Source organism: Oculina patagonica, chromosome 8 (genome assembly GCF_052425735.1).
Source record: "Oculina patagonica isolate OP01 chromosome 8, crgOcupat, whole genome shotgun sequence".
Classification (NCBI taxonomy): Eukaryota; Metazoa; Cnidaria; class Anthozoa; order Scleractinia; family Oculinidae; genus Oculina; species Oculina patagonica.
In genome coordinates, this window is record NC_135765.1 from 13144104 (window position 1) to 13162824 (window position 18721).

The 18721-nt window shown below is 37.6% G+C and overlaps 1 protein-coding gene and 1 long non-coding RNA gene across 2 annotated transcripts in view; both read left to right on the forward strand.

The window, feature by feature from the left end:
• LOC144663845 (ATP-binding cassette sub-family C member 3-like) overlaps positions 1–18721 on the forward strand; it is a 73824-nt gene that overhangs the window by 34906 nt on the left and 20197 nt on the right. The gene's annotated exons all lie outside the window — the stretch shown is intronic.
• Positions 240–2182, forward strand: LOC144663900 (uncharacterized). Its single transcript, XR_013572695.1, has 2 exons — positions 240–385; positions 1308–2182. It is a non-coding gene; the product is annotated as an uncharacterized LOC144663900 (long non-coding RNA).

The following is an 18721-nucleotide window of genomic DNA, read 5'->3' on the forward strand; positions in this document are numbered from 1 at the left end:
CAAACTGTAGCAGGACGTAGTTTATGTCTCCTTTGCATAAAGTGGACAGTAGGGTGTTAAATGGGAATTTAAGTTACTACTGAATATGAAGCTCTTTTTATTCTTCACTCGTGCATAAATTCGGCAAATTCAACATACACTAGGACCTTCTCCAAATTAAAGTAAACCACAAACCCATCTCTCCTTAAACAATCTAGAAACGAAACACTATTTCTTTTTGAAATAGCTGCTTGTTGACTCGGTCACGAATAACGAAGTGTCTTTGGAATTCTAGCGCTAGCAAACAGTAGGAAACTCGAATGAAAAACAGAAACATTAAAGCTTATGATGTAAACTTCATCTCAATGGAAAGGAGCTTTATTATTTTTTTTACAAAACAACATATGTAAGTATTTACTTCATGCTTCGGATTGATTGTGTGTTTAATGCCAATCGATGGCAATCGATGAAGTTCGCGACCACCAAAGTGTGATTATCGATTGATCATCGATTGGCCGATGCCAATCGATGCCAATCAACAGTAATTAATCGATTGTCATCGATTGATCGATTGATTTTCCGATCATCGATTTTCATCGATTGTTCAGGTCCTGAAATATTTACAGTAGAACCCTGCTAACTCGAACTCTGAAGGGAAACGAAAATGAGTTCGAGTTAGCGGGGTTTTTCGAGTTAGCGGGGTTGATTGAATATTTTATTTGCCAAGTTAATAATTGATAGTTTACTGATTTTTAAGCACTTCAGTATACAGTACTGTGCAAATTGAACTTATCTTGCCAGAAACTCTAAAGCGACCACACATTCTTTTGTTAAGAGTGGAAAATGACTGTCAAATACATGATCTGTTCATTGTTATAATCAATGGGCAACCGTTGCGAGTTGCAAGTTCTGGAATTCGAGTTATCAGGGTAAAAAGTTTGACCCAAATTTTGTTCAAGGGAAACAAAATTTAGTTCGAGTTAGCGGGGTTTTCGAGTTATCAGAGTTCGAATTTAACCGAGTAAAAATGACTGAAAAGTGGGGTCAAATCCAAGGGAAATGGAAGTGAGTTTGAGTTAGCAAGGTTGTTCGAGTTATCCGAGTTCGAGTTACCGGGTTTTTTTTCTGTAGTTGACTTCGCAGTTATCAGTAAAAAAAAAATAGTCTGTGCTGATACATCTCTGTTAAATATATAAGGTATCCTTTCGCATCCAGTAGTTTTGCTTCACTTTATACAAGCTTGCGTTAAGTGTTTTGTTTTATAAATTATTGATTTTCATACCAATTAATCAATTTTAATTTAATCTGTGGCATTTGACTTTTTTCAGGGTTAACATGAATTTCAGAATTTGCAGAGCCACAGACACAAAAACAGAATGTGGACAAGGACATCAAAAGAAAACAGGAAGGATTAAGATTATCCAGCTTGATGTTTGGGTGTCTTCATGATGCCATTTTCAAGAGACTAGTAAATTACATGTAAATTGAAATCAAGAAAAGCTGCAAATGAGCAAAGTTTATATTTTAAATGTTAACGTATTTACAGTGTACTTCAGAAAACAACTTCTTGATTGACCTGTCTCTTTCACATCTTTTTAGATGTAACAAGGGCATTATGAAGTGATCTTTTTAAGAATAATTTATGCAGCCAAAACAGTAACAGCAGAAATGAATGGGAGTTTAAAATTGCTATTTTCAATGTTTTGGCTGGTAAGAAACCACATGTGACCAAGCTAAAATCTCTTTGGCCGGTTAACATGACCTGTAAGTGTCCAAATATTTTGAGCCCTCGACTACACAGGACTTACATGTAGTTGTCTAATTACTGTATATCATAAGATCTTTGGTTGACCTTGGGGGAGGTAGTGGAGTTAAAAAGCAATGTAATAATTTGAATTTGGATTGGTAATGCTGAAACTGGTGGTACTGTAATTCTTAAGTATAGACGTTAAAATCGTGATTGCAAGCAATATGCAATACCAATTTCATTCTTATGTGTTGTATGCTGCGTACAATTTATAAGAACAGCTATAATGTTAAAATTAGTGAAATATTCTAAAGCCAGATTAAATTTGCAGTATCCATTAGGTACCATGAAGCAACCAAATTGTGACTCATTTGCTTACTTTGTGAACTTCATGACGAATGGGCAACATGACTCCACAAAAATGTGTACAATAAAGCATACAAATTTTTAAAAGAGCAGTCAAAGTATTGATGCTTTTTTTCTTGCATAGTTTTATACACAAGCAAACATGATTCTATTTTTTCTGCGTAATCAAAGAACAAAACTGAGTTTGAGACACACAAACAATATTCTATCTTCCCAGAATTTTTGTTTTTTTATTTCTGTAAGTGAAGTGAAAGAGGAAGGGGACTCAAAAAGACATGTAAAATTAAAAAAGGTGCTATCATCCTTTTTTTTTTGGGGGGGGGGAGGGGGGTGGGATGGGGTTACAGAATGTCCCTTCTTTGCTTCCAGTTAGTTTCACTCCGGTTTGCTTGTAGTTAGGTTCACCCCTGTTTGCTCGCAGTTAGCTTTATTCATCCGGTGTGCTTGGGATTAGCTTTCACTCTAGTTTGCTTGTGGTTAGCTTTCACTCCGGTTTGCTTGGCATTAGCTTATGGCAATATGCTGTAAACCCTTTGCTACATGTATGACCTCTGCCATTTCCATTCAAAATTAAAATATAGGCAAATAGTGAAAATAAAAACAAATGAATGAATGAAAAAAAGAAAATTAACCATATTCTTAATGTAGATGTATATTATTTCCTATATACTCTAAATGTTAAGTGCTTTGCTAATTTACCACGTGATATGCCTATCTACCCCAACATGCAGCCCTACTACCCCCTCCTTATCTACGAAGGTTACATAATTACCCGTTTTGCAGCATAATTTCCCATCCAGACTTCTGGATCATAATGCTGTCGGTGGAATTAAAACGTTTTGATTGATTTTGTTTGTTCTCGGCTTATTTGGTGTTGCTGTATACGGTACTCCCATATAAGGGCTATACGGGTATGTGCTGCTCAACAGGGTATGCCTTTTTCCTCTCTGACTCTGAAACAGGGTATACAAATCACTCTTTTGACTGTGGAACACTATCAAGTTTAGCTATGAAAATCCGCTCCTCTCATTGGTTTTTCTCCAAGCCACAGACAAAGTCAAGTGAGCGCTTTGTGATGCACTGTTTGTCACTTTGTGATGCACCTGTATTTTGCACTGTTTGTCTGGAACAGGGTCGCAAATTGAGCCGTTTTTCTCTGGAACAGGTCCAGAGTCTCAGCGACTCAGTGGCACACCCCTTGAGTAAATTTTAGGGAGTACCTCTTCCCCCCCCCCCCCCCCCGGGACACGGTAAAAAAAAGTAAGTAACAATATTAAAATTTATAAAAAAAAAATAAAACGAATATTATATTCTTAGCCTTAAAATTGTACAATGGCTTGAATTCAGTTTTCAACAAAGTGCAAAATAATTAACTGGGGAGCTCCGCTTTTAGGCTTGCCTAAATCTATATATTAGAAGTCTGCGAGTGAGAACAATCCATAAATCCGTAAAAGATACGGTCATTTGGTAAACAAGAACTTGCCGAAAACGGTTGGCAGGACAGGCAGAACATCTCTTTCCAACAGTAAGCATCTAAAGGATCTCTATCTGCTTGCCGTTCGGTAGAATCTCTCCGAAAGTTTTATCTTTGCTCCATTTGAGACGCCATCTTTTCACTGGCGAAAAATGTAATACGCATGCGCTGTGCAAGAAGTCATGTGACGGCTTTCCAGCCTTTTTATTGGCTCATCGCGAAGATGCCGGCAAAATTGAAGAAATTAATGGCCGCCGTTTTTACCAAGGAAGGTGTTGTGATTTTTTACCTCTGTGAGAGATCGAAGATTGTTTTCTTCACGTTGTTAAATGTATCGCATTCTCCAGTTATTCTTGCATCCTGGGACCGTTTAACAAATGCAGTTGGTTAATGCATTTCACTGTCAGTGGCGTTCAGGAATGGAGTATCGCGACGAAAAGTGATGCAAAAAAGGTGGGTGAATTTCACGTTTTTGCTTACGGTATGTTTCGTGCAGCGCGGTACACGAAGGGATTATAAGTAAGTAAAAGTACATTTTCTAGGCTTTTTGTAGATATATAAATTAGCTTGTACCGAGTTGCAGGGAAGTGGCAATTGGCTAAAACTTGGACTGTATTTTGGAGAGAGAATTCGACATCGATGTCCATCGAATCAATATCGAAGAACAATATTCCACTATAAAAACGTGACCCAAAAATTGATTTTCGCACAGTGTATTCACTTTATCCTTCAAAGGAATAACGGGTCTCCGAGAGCTGTTTTATTTAGTGGCTGATTGATCCTACATAACAATGATGTTGTTATCGTACAATTCGATAGTTTATTGCTTAATTTGTTATTTATTTATTGCGGCACGAGTGTAAATGCGAATGGTTCCATGGAATTGTAAATCTTTTTCCCCTAACATGGCAAGAATTTTGAAGAAATAGCTTTTCCGTCTATATTTTCGGATTTCCTAAGTTTGAATGTTGCTCCCTAGAAGGCTTTTTATATTTCAGGAGGCCATACACATGCAGCTTTCGGTATGTTAGATAACCCTTTTGGAACTGCAGTACAAATAAAGAAGCTTTAATTTCAAAGAAAAATACAGACACAGAATACAAAAGAAATTTATTTTCTAGAGTTCCAGAATTGTTCAAATGGTATTTGTACTTGTACATGTACAGTGTTTAAATTGACATTGCATGTTGGTTTCACTTTTGTTAGTTCCTTAAAACTGGTGATATTAAGTACAGCAACTGTCAAGTTTACCGCATGCTCTTTTTGTCCATGAGCTCTTTACATGTAAATCAGTTTCTGTTTGTTATCCCACATGCCATTTTGATGCTTTTCACTGCGGCAAGAAGGCCGGTTAAATTCATTTTTACAGTCTCAATGTGTTATAAGAATAAATGTGCCTTGGCAAATCTTTGTTGAAGTTTACAAAGTTTCCGATTTTCTGTATCTATTAAAAACCGGAACACCTTAGGCTCAGTCAAGTGTTATGCACAGGATTTCACCTCAACTTGTGCCAATACAAACATCAAAATGTTTTCATCCTTGTGCGGCACTTGCATTTCTCAGTGTTTGTTTGAACTCTAGTTCAAGTTTTTGTACTTGCACTTGTGCTTGCTTCACTAGTGAAAACCAGGCTTAAGGAAATGCTTATTTTGGGTTCAGTTTCACCCCACTTTGTGTTTGTTTGGATGCATATGTTTCTGTTTAGGGAAGTGGGATTTTTTTATTGGGTTAGGGATATTTTGATTGCCAGTCAATTACATTAGAAATGCAAACTTTAGGGCTAAAAAATGGCATTTATACATATTGGAATATTCATTTCACATAGCCATCTGGTTTTGTAGCTTTATTTACAACACACCATGAATGTGTTGCAAGATGCTGTTCTACAAGATAAAGCTTTGTCATAGTTTAACTGCGACAGAGGATTAAGGATATGGGTAACTTTTCGAAAAAACAGAATTAGGTTTAACCATTTATGTATGGGTAAATAAATTAGAACAAAATTTGTACAATGTACATTGTAATGACTTACATGTACCCTGTTTAACATTACTACATGTCACACATGTTTAACTAAAGCAAAAGCTACATTTTCAAATCTTCCAAGTACTTTTATTTGCTTGAACCTTTACTGGAACAATCAAAGGATCTGACTTTTGCTTCAAATTATAGCTTGACCTCAAAATTAATAACTTTGTACATCAAAGTTTTCATTCACCACAGCAATGGTGTTTCACAAGGAGAGCTTCAATAGTTTTCAGGAAATTTGTCAAATTAACATAATTTAATGTAGCTGACAACTTGTGTGTAAATGACTGCTATCCAACTGCAGAGTGAGGGGAATTGACATAAGTAACAATGTTTGGTACACGAGGGACTTTAGTAAAAGATTGACAGGCAGTGTGACAGAATGCTTCAAACTGATGCCCCACACATGTAAAGTTCTACTGAAAATTGAAATTTGCAGGAAATAGTAAAATTCAACAAAATTTATCATCAAGGGGCCTCATACATTTAACTACTGAAAATTGTTGCTTATTTCCTTAATTATATATTTTATTTTATTTTATATTTTTAGAAATTGCATTTAGCAGGGCCCCTCTGGAGACCAGCCACTGTGCTGAATGGGCCACCCTGCATAAATAAAGTTTTACCTTACCTACCTTACCTGATATGCTTTTCATGCCTCAAAAATCAGCTTTGCTACTCTCCTTTTAATTAATCTTTATACATTGTTAGCCATCTAGATTTGGATACCGTGTTGGATCAGAAACTATGGTATTTAAAAGGTTTTTTTTCAGCAATCATTAACTTTCAAATATTATTTTATTTTTGCAGGTTGTACAGTTGGCTAAATGGCAACAAATAGAGACCAGTGTTTACTGACTGTAAGATCACTAAAATGACAATAAATTTGAAATTCTTTTTCTCTCATTCAGACTGCTGCTCTCTTTGTGTTTCAGAAAAGTTACTGGGAGATGTTAAATAGTAACAAATAATAAACTTTTTTTGTCACTCCAGTAAAATGGTTTTTCAGTAACAATTACAGTAAAAAGATGTTCATTCCAGCCCACATAGTGATACCTTTTGACAGCCTCATGCAAAGTTCAGCGTGTTGTATTGAAATTCAAGATATTTTTGTGTGAGTGTCACAATTTTGTTTCAGTGAATCTGTAAATGAATTCAAAACACTGTGTCTTGTTAAAAAAAAATAACTCGTAGGGACGCACAACAAACCATTTAAGTGTAAGCAATTTGTTTTTAACGGCATGCAATCAGGTCTTTTTTTTCAGGTGGGATGGCTGCATGCAGTTTGGGAGAAGGGGGGGGGGGTGGTAAAGGGATAAGACATGTATTGAAAATAAATATTCACAACCTTTGAAAACCAATTTTCACAACCTTTTAATTAATTTTATCTTTCTCACAGCACTCAGTAAATGTTACAAAAAACAACTAAATCAGTGCAATGATACACCCCTGGAGAACTTGAATATTATTACAGTACAGAAATAATAGCATACATTGAATTGATATTTTCCCCTTTTATTCACAACAAATGTGTATGAAGAGAAAGCAATAATTCTCAGGGACTGATGTATAATACAGTATTCACATATGTATGGCGGTTTTTGTGCAAGTAACCTATAAAAATTATTAGAAATGCTACAAATAATCAATTTTACCTACATATTACTACCTAATGAACTACAAATGCCAGAGGAAATTTGACCTCAAGTCACAAAACAGATGTACTTGGCAACTTCGTTTATAAAGAGAGTTGGACAATGTTTAAAATTAATATGACTAATTGACGAACGTGCAAAAATATAAGCTTATGTGATCGATCGGATGTGAACCTCAAAAACCAAATAGGTTCAATCACAGGTAGCCCAAGCTCGATATATGAGTCAATAAAGATGACCTTTTCATTGTTTCGTAATTCGATCGATTTGCATATTTATAAGGATTTGTATGGGGAAATAAATTTGACCGAAAAGAACGAAAAATTAACCGTTGAATTACAATAAAAATCAGTCACCTTAGCTCCTTTGCTGTTTCCCTTGTGTGCTGTGTGGTTTTTTAGCCGATTGAGCGCGATTCCAGTGAGTTATAGTTCCATTGCCTTCCTCTCTCTATATGCAGAGTGGAAGGCAATGGAACTATAACTCACTGGAATCGCGCTCAATCGGCTAAAAAACCACACAGCACACAAGGGAAACAGCAAAGGAGCTAAGGTGACTGATTTTTATTGTAATTCAACGGTTAATTTTTCGTTCTTTTCGGTCAAATTTATTTCCCCATACAAATCCTTATAAATATGCAAATCGATCGAATTACGAAACAATGAAAAGGTCATCTTTATTGACTCATATATCGAGCTTGGGCTACCTGTGGTTCAATATAAGCTTATACAGATATTCCAACCCTTTTTGAAGGAAAAAAGGGAGTATTTTTAGCGCTGAAGGTGTGCACCTCTAGGGGGGTCTGGAAGCATGTTCCACCGGGAAATTTTGCAAATTTAGGTTCTCTCAAGTGCCGTTTCCGGCATTTTTACATCATTTCTGAGTTATTCTATAAGGTCTTTATTCTTTTCACAAACATTTTTGGTACTTTTCTTTAGTTTTGCTACACTCAGATCGCAAAAAGTGGTAAAAATTAGCAATTTTTCTCTTGTTTTCAGAATTTCATGATAAATCGGGAGAATCTGATATAAATCGGGAGAGCGGGAGGCAACGCATCAAATCGGGAGGGTTGGAATCTCTGCTTATATGTTATTGTTACGAAACGCATCGGTTCCATTTTGCTGAAGGAAACCAATCTTGCAACTGTAGTGTAAAGTACAGCCCTTTTTCTTACCGACAATTTGATTGCACGTCAATGAAACCATTGATTTTTGTAGATTTTTGAAATGAGCTCGTGCACGCTCCTTGCTCCCTCGGCCGTCCTTTGCGTTACGTTGTGTGTATTAAAAATGCGGACTCGAGCACTGGCCTCGCATGAAAGATTTCTTCTAGAAAGAAAAAATATCCGTATTCTTTCAGTATGCATGCGTCTACAACTTCGCATTACAAGACTTACAACCTTCCATCTTGTCCGCATTCGTCCGCCATTTTGAACGGTGTCACGTGGTTGCGCGTCGACCAATCAGACATTTTTCGCCAGTGAAACGCCATCTTTGTTTTTAGCGGTCAGGCATGCGCAATTCAACCGAAAGTCCGATATTTTCGGACTTCCTATCGCTCGTTTCCTGACCGCTGGTCAAAGGGAACGAAGACCCTGGGTACGAGGATGTACCGAAAGCATAACAGGCGTATCATCCAGGGACAAAGAGTTTCTTATCTTAGCGACTGAACGTCTTGAAAACAAGTGAAGATCGTATACATCTTTTTACGACGAGTAACAAACAAAAGCACGAACTATGTCATGCAATACAAGGTAATTCGTTTCGCTAACGAACTGTCAGTTTATTCGATCCAAAGTATGGTTGAATAAGCATCAAAAATTGTTTACTCGAATCTTAGAATTTGCCATATTTTGTTACTCGTGGTATTGTCAGGCTTTTTGGGCTTGGAATAATTATACCGGTAAGTTCATTTCGAATGTTATAAGCCAGGGAATAAGCTTGCGTGTTATCATCACGAACAATGTGTTATGTGTTATTTCCGCTAGGTAATATATTCGACTTGAACTTGTGAATTTTTTTTAATTTAGGACGCAACGGTGTCACACAACAAGAAATTCCGAAGCAAACAATGTCGTGACGTATTGGCACAATAAAAACAGAAGCCTAATTTTGAGGTCCAGCGGCATCAATAATTAAAGGCTGAAAAAATACTCCACTAATCTTAGATTAATGCTGTAAAACAAATTATGAAAAGGCGGGGGCAGCTTACTAGTGAAAACTATTACTAGTTTTAATTATGCAGGAAGGCTATTACGCAGTCCTGGAATAATTGGGATTTTAAAAGCTTTTTCAAGGTTTCCGTTTTGTTAGCCAGCGTGAAGCCGTGAGGAAGTAGGATACGGCTGTACGCTGGCCACAGATCTATTTAAATAACAAAATCTTTAATCTTCGCAAGGACGCCTTGTGGCCTAATGGTTAATGTGCTGAAGTCCGGATCGGGCAATTTTTTTTTTACGCCCACTTCAAGATGGCCGTCACTTACGGTCGTCGACTGGTAACTAGTACCGGTTAGCCTGCTATGCACTCCGGTTAGCATACTATGCACTCTGGTTAGCCTACTATTCACTTCGGTTAGCCTACTATACACTTCGGTTAGCCTACTATGCACTTCGGTTAGCCTACTATGCACTTTGGTTAGCCTGTTTACGGTTAGCTATCGATATTTGTAAGGGAAACACGATATATAGTTAAAATTTACGAATTCTGGGAGCCGGCTCCTGGTGGCGTAGTGGTATCACACTCGTTCTGAGTCTCCAGGCAGACGACCCGAGTTCGATTCCACCCCGGGGCACATTATATCGAATATTTTCCTTTTTCCTCTTTCATAAAATTCGTCTAAAGTGGGCGTAAAAAGGCACTAAGGGACGGACCATTATTTTCTTGGAGGGGGGGGGGGGGGGGGAATGTAACATTTTCCTCTGCAAACTTTTTTTTTTTAGTTTATGCACATCTGCAAACATTTTTTTTCGAAATCCTAACTATTTTTTGTTATATATATCGTGTTTGCAAACAATTTATTTTGTCTTTCCAGGCCCTGCAAACAATTTTTTTCAATATTTTTCATCCCCCCCCCCCCCTCCAAAAAAATAATGGCCCGTCCCTAAGTTGTGTTCGTAAGCACGACACTTTTTATTTACTCTCGCAGTGCCTTTCTCCACCGAAGTGTATAAATGGGTACCAGCGAATTTAATGCTGGAGGCAACCCTGTAATGAACTAGCATCCCATCCAGGAGGTAGTAGAAATTATCCTATTCCCTTCGCTATGGAATCCGGGATAAGCTCCGGCCCAATGGGGCCCGGCTAGGCTCTAACGCAGACTTTGCATTTACCTTACCGTTACCTATTCTTCGCATTTTTCCAGGTATCTGTAATTGAGGTTAGCTTAAACTGATTAATCGAGACTATTTAGAAGAAAATATCATTGTCATTCTCACAAAGGAGCGTTCGCGTCATGAAATCTTCGCATGAGCAGCTGTGTTCCTTCTTCATTGTCGCTTTTCGCCACAAGCAGTCATTGTTTATTTTATATACAGATGTTTTAAAATATATTTCCAGGGGGGGGGGGGGGAGCAACTTCCCATACATTCTCTTATATGAAATCTGAGCGATGCTCTCACAACTTGCAAAGCAATCATCGGGGCGGTAGTCAGCGGATGTCTCTAAGGCGCATGAGCAGCTCCTTCCTTGGTGAACTTGCCAAAACAATAACAACATGGGACCAGTGAGAGAGTTCGATTTTTTTATATATATGTAGTAATAAAAAAAGACTTTCTAAGTTTTGTCTTTAAAGCAGTGGAAATTTCTCCGGAAAGGTTCTTGGTGTCAATATGTGGTGTTTGTTATGAAATAAAACCATCACTGGAATGGTAATGAAAACGTGGCGATCGAATATTCCCGCGCTGGTCGGAGCTATTGTTCCTGCTCTATTGTTTCGAGGTTGTTTGATGACTTGGTCTTTCTTTGTTTTACTTCATTTACAATCCCCATGTGGGCCAGTTGAAAATCGTGGTACAAACATTTGCATTTTAGCACTGAAACGTAGCACGGCATCACAAAATTCTGCGTTCTTAAAACTACACGACGATGACGAAATTTTCGGATAAACACGCTGCTTTTAGATTTTTAGTTAAGAGAATTGAACCCCTTTATAATAAGTGATTCCACGGCATACCAGCTTCCATTTCGCGGGAAAAGATTGCCTGTTGCATCATCGACAAAAAACCGCTGACTCAATTGATCGCTTTGCAAGTTGTGAGCAATCTCGAGCCCAGAGTGATCCCCGGCTCCGCGATCCGTCAGCGGTTGGTCAGCGGTAGGGTCGCCGGGACTCACTCTGGGAAACTGAATTTTAATTCACAGAACAACAGAAATCAACACGGGAATCTGAAAATCTTCCCCGGAAGTAAACCAAACCGGAAACCCTGGAAAAACATTTTTTGTTTTCCATGTTCAAATATTCAGATGTATCACCTTAATTTTGTAAAACACCTAAGAACTCGCGATATGGCGTTGAAGTATTTTCTAAGTCTACCATTTTTGAACTCAAAGGATACCATAAATAAAAAAGGACTTCCTTTAAACGTCAATTCTGAACGGAGTTTTAAAACAACAACGACGGCGTCACCAAGGACAAGGTCGATTGAAAACTCAATTTATAGTTGGCTTACAAATCTCGCTAGAACTACTGTTTTCATTCAAATCTCCATTACGGTTGAAAAACTGAATATCGCAGACAGTGCTCGATTCAAAATAATAACTAATAACGTTGAACATTACGCGTTGTTGTTTTGCTGAAAAAAAAAAGGAATTGTTCAATTGTGTGCACGTGAATTGTGTGCACGAGCTGAGTCGCCGAAATGCTAATTACACCTTTTGAATACATGTAGCGTTGACCGGTGTGGACCTTAACATCTTTATCAATATTACCGCCATTCGACGAGGAAAAAAATATTTACTCGAAAACATGCAATCTATCATGAAAAGATGCGCTGTCAGCGAGAAGCCTCTGAAATATACGAAAGTCGCAAAACAAAAATTTTTATCAACAGAACAATAGCTAGTCCGTGCGTTGTGCATTATGTAAATTTTTTCGCCGTCTTCTGCAAAACAACAACTGACACACGCACGCAGTCTTCACAGGCGGACTGGAAGGCAAACAAAATCTTTGATTTAAAACCAATATAGCAGTATGCTCAAGAAAGAGATTAACGGAAATCAAAACACCAGACGCTCTTTTGTTAACTTTTTCTTTTGTTAACTGCAGAACGTTTTTGTTACTTTTGTTGCTTCGATAAACACCAGTTCTGTCGATACTGTGTAAAAAATAGTTCAACTTTCTCGATTTACTTCCGTTCTGGGAAATTTACTTCCGCTTAGACATGAGAGCATGCGCAATAAAAACCGGAAGACCAAGGTTCTACCTGAAATCGACCTGAAATTGATCTGATCAATTCCAGTTTCCCAGAGTCCGTCCCGTACCGCTGACCGACATAGACGGACTCTGGGCTCGAGATTGAGTTGTGAGAGCATCGCTACTCGGTCCCGGACCTCGTTTTCTTCCCCCACTAGGCATAAATAGATTGTGCTCGGCAACTTTTGAGCAACTTTTAGCGTTTTGAGCAACTTTTTGTAGTACCAGCAACCTAGGGCAACTTTTGCCTTCCTTGGCAACTTTTGAGCAACAAATTGATTTAAAACCGATCCAAACCATAAAAGGTCGTTTCATTTCGAAGGATTTTTATCTTTTTTATCTGTTTTTATTTTTTATTTTATTTTTTTATTTTATTTTTTAACTATTATTGAAGTTATGTTGAGTTTAAAGAGTATATTGATTTCAACAAAGTACTGATATTTCTCATATAACAATAGCTTGTGGCCTCTTTTAAAGATTGTAAGAATATTTAATAACAATTTTTAAATGGCAACAAACAAACACGTTTTGAGTATTTATCCAAAACAAAACGACTCTAGAGCAAGCAACTTTTCTAAATTTTGGTGGCAACTTTTTGATATTTGAGCAACTTTAGAGCAACTTTTGGGTATATTGTGAAGCAACTTTTCCTGAATTTACTAGCACAATCTATTCATGCCTATCCCCCACCCCCCCTGGATATTTCGATGGTAGTTTCAGTTCTATGACTGTCGTCACATTACTAGTCGAAGACATTCTCGATTTAACTATGCAAGCGTTCAAACTTCACAACACTGCGAGACGGTATTCTTTTGATATATTTTTTATCTGTTTTCATTGTCATCTATAACCGATCAAATGAGCGGATTTCAAAAACATTTTTTTTTTTAATAATTTATTTTAATGTCGCATCTATAGGCTTCACAAATGGCTTCATTACAGTAACTATATTATGTAAGACTCTGGAATGTGTTTTTTTTTTCACTTAATTAATTTTTGGGTAAAACGTTGGTTTTTCAAAATATATAACGTCGCCAACGTGTGAATACTAGAACGTATTAGATGTGGCACATCTAACACGTTCAAGTATTAACACGTTTACTTTTTACTTTTTATAAATTGTAGTGAACAAGGACTTTCAAAGGAAAGACGAAAGTCACCTTACAGCAAACTTGAGCCCCAGAGTATAACCGTCGTCAAAAGGGTAAGATTTCTTGGTTTATGTTCGATTCAGCTTTTCATTGTCACAGATGGCCCAAGCATGAAATTTGAATACATTAAAGTAAAATGGCGGCCTTTAAAAATATAAGAGTTTATCTGGGTTTTAAAAGGAAAAATTTTGAGCGATAAATAAAAGCGCAAATTCTAAATAAAGTTGACGGAACATGAAATAGTGTCGTTTGCTTTTGTTACAGCGTAATTTCAAGGCATTTTGAACTATTTTACAACTGGATTCAAGCTTCCACGTTACGGTCGGAGACACGCCATGTTGTCACGCGTGGATGCTGTGACATTGCGACATTGATGCTGTGTCATTGTTTAAAACCATTTATTTTATTTTTATCGTTATTATTATTTTTAATTTTCGAAGGAGCCATGTCCAGAAGAAAAAGCCGGTTTCTTTTCTCGGCTAACGTTTTGGTGGCTGACCAGGTAATGGTTTTCTTTTTCAATTTACTTTTTTTCAGAAACGACAAATATATGTTTTTTCTCCATTGGTGGTGTAAAATATGATCAAATCCCATTACACCCGTTTTCATTGTTATCTGGATATGAGGTATCATCTACATTTATTGAGTTGATATAATCGTGTACGACATCACATCAACTATAAAAATATATACAAAATAAATACAAAATGTACATATGCATAAATTAGATATAACAATTCTTAGTTACAATTTACTTTACTTGGTTACATGCTTCCCTATAAGTTTAATTTAAAATTCGATAATGACTTGCAATTTTCACTAAGTCAGCGGGCAGTAAGTTCCACTCTGTTATTGATCTAGGAAAAAAGAAAACTTATAAACGTCCTTAGATACTTTTGGCACCTTATACTTAAAAGAATGGCTATTGCGTGTTCTTTTTCACTGTTTGGTATTGAGTGTCCTTCCGTAGTTATGTCTGCTAGATTATGACTAAGTTTGTACATTATAGTTTCGACCTCCATCTATACTTTCGACATGCTAAACAAATACGACGGATCGAAATCCACCAAACACAGCCCACTAGCATGACCTTCTAAACTTGTGGCTCAGTTACATTAAGCATACACCAGGGTCAATTCAAAAGAACATTAACAAGCGTAATTTACACGTGTAGCTATTGTTTGAGAGGTTGAAAACAAAAGAATGCATCGATTTTGATTGAACCATTTCTAACAGCATATCGAAAGATGGATGTCGAAACAAAGCAGCTATGCACGTAACACTGAAAGCGGGTGTAACCTTCAAACTAACTGGAACGATTAACGGATTAAAATGGATTAAACCTTGCCCCGTGATGGTTACCTTTGATGCTGGTGAGGTTGTTGTTGTGAAACGTGTGTGTTTTTTTTTTACAAACGTTAATGAAGTCCTTCATTAGAGTGAGGAACATTTAATATATAGAACTGATGTTGATTTACGTTTGATTCTTTTAGGCTTATTATAACAGCTTACAAGAGGCCTATTGGTGACAGCGATTTATGGGCACTTGGTGAGCCTTTCCGGGCCTCAAATGTGGTACCTCGCCTGAAAGGGTCTTCGACTGAGGAGCAAAGAAAATGCTTTCAGTAAGAACATGTTTTTTAAATAAAATATTTACAAACGATTTTGTCGCTCAGGTCGCATTTCTAGTACGTTAGTTAGTTATCAAATACCACTTCTCAAAGTATTTGTTAAGTGAATGGAGACCGGAACGATTTGTTGTAAAATTAACCCTCGGACGTACAAGCAAACTCACACCCCCACCATCGTACAAGGGGGGGGGGGGGGTGGGGTGGATGGAACCCCTCCCCGAAGTTTTCGTTATATTAAGGCGTAGCGAGATTATTTTACACTGATAAGAAAGCCCTTAGCTTACTCTACAAGATGACATAATTTTTATTGGCTGTGACGTCATATGACGTCACGTGACGTCATTTGAGCCGCCATCTTGGATCCGCCATCTTGGATTGCAACATTTTCTTAGAAAGTCACAAAATAACGGAAATTGATGTAAAATCAAGCCAGAATGCTTATGGAATGTAAAAATAAACAAATCTTGCACTTTTTTTCAAAAAACTGGAAAACATAAAGAAAAATGTTAAAAATGACGATTTTTGGCAAGACCTGCCTGTATTTATGACGTTGCCTCGTGGACACATGGTTGACATATCAAAATTTCCGTAAAGGATGAATGAACAGCTACTGAAAGTTTCAGCATTGTAGATTAAATCCTCTTTTCAAAATTTGGAAAAAACCTTATGGGGGGGGGGGGGGTTGTACATCCGAGGGTTAAGAGGGTTATTCGATAAAACGCTTGCTATCTCGACCGTGTTCTACCTACCATCTCAGTTTTAGCGGGCTTTGGCAAATTGAAAGGAAATGACATTATAAGGGATAAAATTAAATTGAGTTATTTTAACAGGGTTACATTTTGTTGGTCAACCATGTGTTTACCAGGGCTAATCAGCACGAAAAAAATTCATAAAGGCATGACGCTACTTCACAGACACTCTTACCCTTAAATAATTTAATAACTGTTTTTCATTGGCTGGTCATTTTGGTTCGTGGCCAAGTAGCTTCAAAAGATTAAATAAACTCAGGACCGTAGCCAGGCTTCGGCATAGATGAGGCAAAATCTGCGATCGTCGAAAGAACGAGAAAATAGGGGGGTATCGGCAGCACTCCAGAAAATTTTAAAAGCTTAAAGTTCTGAAACGCTATTTACAGCATTTTCATAACGTATTTCGTTTAAAAAAAAATCTCGTTCAAATTTTGTTGTTAATTCTTGGTTAAAATCTAGACGAGGCAAGTGCCTCGTCTTGTCTCTTGCTAGTTACAGCCCTGCAGTGAACTCAGACAATTTTTGGATAGATTTATCTAAAAACAGAAATTAAATGGACAGAAAAGTGTAAACTTAACTTCATAAAGTTGAATTTTTCCTTCATTTCCTGTAGTGTCGAAAGCCAAGTTGATCACTCGACTACCAACGGAGCTACGCATTCTGAAGAACCGGACAAAGTAGAGTATTCACCGCCCAGGGCAAATATCCACAGGAGAAAACCAAGTTTGGTGCGGGCAATAGGCAAAGTATTCTGGCAGAATTTTCTTGCTGCTGCTTTCTTCAAAATCGCGAACGATTCGGTTCAGTTTGTTCAGCCACAACTGCTGAAGTAAGTTTGCTTTAAAAGAACTTTGTTTAGTTTGTAGTTAACTTTGTACAAAAAGGCTCGCCCTGATATTGACGTCTAGTTACTGCGACTCGCTTTGAAGACTCGCACTCCATACGTTGAAAACACCACAGCACAATAATTATTCGTTTAAGCTTGTAAATCTGGTAAAATCGCAAGATTTGGCTACCTTGGGTGCCAGAGGTTCTAGTTGTCATCTTTGCTTCACAAAAGTCACAGAAAAAATCTTTTTGACAAATATTTGACAAAACTTGTGGACGTTTAAGATGTAGATTGTTGATCAATCGGCGAATTAAGGCTCATACAATACGCGGACTTGTAGTTAGATTGTTAAGTAGATCGTAAGCAGTCCGTAGAAAAAGTTGTGGTCAATTTGTTAGCTAAAAACGCGTCTTTTATGTACAGCACATCGTTTTATCATATCGTCAAAACATTCAAAGTATGTCAAGAGGCTGCTGTATCCGTAAAACCGGTCTGGTCGATCTGGCTTGAAAACCACAATTCTCTTGATCGGCCTGACTATTCATTTTTTCGAGATTCTACTGAAGGATTTTCTCTTCCCAAACTGCTGAACATTGTTATGGTTGCACGCGATAATTTCCTGAACACTTTATGTGAAATTAAATGTTAACCTTTCCTTTTTTGATATAGTTTACTTATTGAGTACGTGGAGGACAGAGAAAACAAGCTGGCTGTATGGAAAGGATATATCTTCGCAGTAGCTATGTTTTTGACGGCTATTGTCCAGTCGTTCTTACTTCAGTATTACTTTCATCACTGTTATTTGTTGGGAATGAAGTTAAAAACTGCCATGTTAGGACTCATCTACGAGAAGGTAAATGAACGAAGGAACGAACGACCGACCCATCGACCGACCGACCGACCGACCGACCGACCGACCGACCGACCGACCGACCGACCGAGGAACGACTGGTAAAGTACTTATCATTATATCTGGTAATACGACGCGGCCTCTTATAAGGCACAGGGGTTTGGAAGCGAGGAATTGGCATTTTAGGAGAAAATATATCAATTCCACTCTTAATGTGTGTGGGATTTGTTTTTGTAAGTACAAATATTCATAATTACGATTCTTATTTTCTTTTTTTAAATATCTTATTTTGCTTATGAACAGGCCCTTGTTCTAAACAACGCTTCTCGGAGGCAGTCCACAGCGGGTAAAATGGTAAACTTGATGTCTATTGATACTCAGCGTCTCGTGGATCTCGTCACTTACATTAACATGCTCTGGTCCTCGCCGCTCCAGATTTTGATCGCCATTTACTTCCTCTCCGTTACCATGGGGATATCCATTCTTGCGGGAGTTGGAGTGCTGGTGCTCTTAATACCCGTGAATCTTCTTGTCACCAGGCAGGCGAGGAGACAACAGGTATATATTGACCTCGGCGATATCACTGCACACGTCTGTCCTTCTACCTTGAGAAATTGGTGAAAAGTTGCGTTTTAAGATACTTAGAACTGTCAACATTTCCCCTCAATATCTATATCTATATATTAATGGTTTCTATAGCCTTCGTAGCTGGCGGTTTTGTTGGGGTTAACGCGAAACCGCCAGCTACGCAGACTATGGTTGTCAATGTGACGTCTTTGATTGAACTGCTTAACTTTTTTCTGGTTGTAATTTGTCTGCATTTCATGTATGTTGTGTTCCTATCATCCAC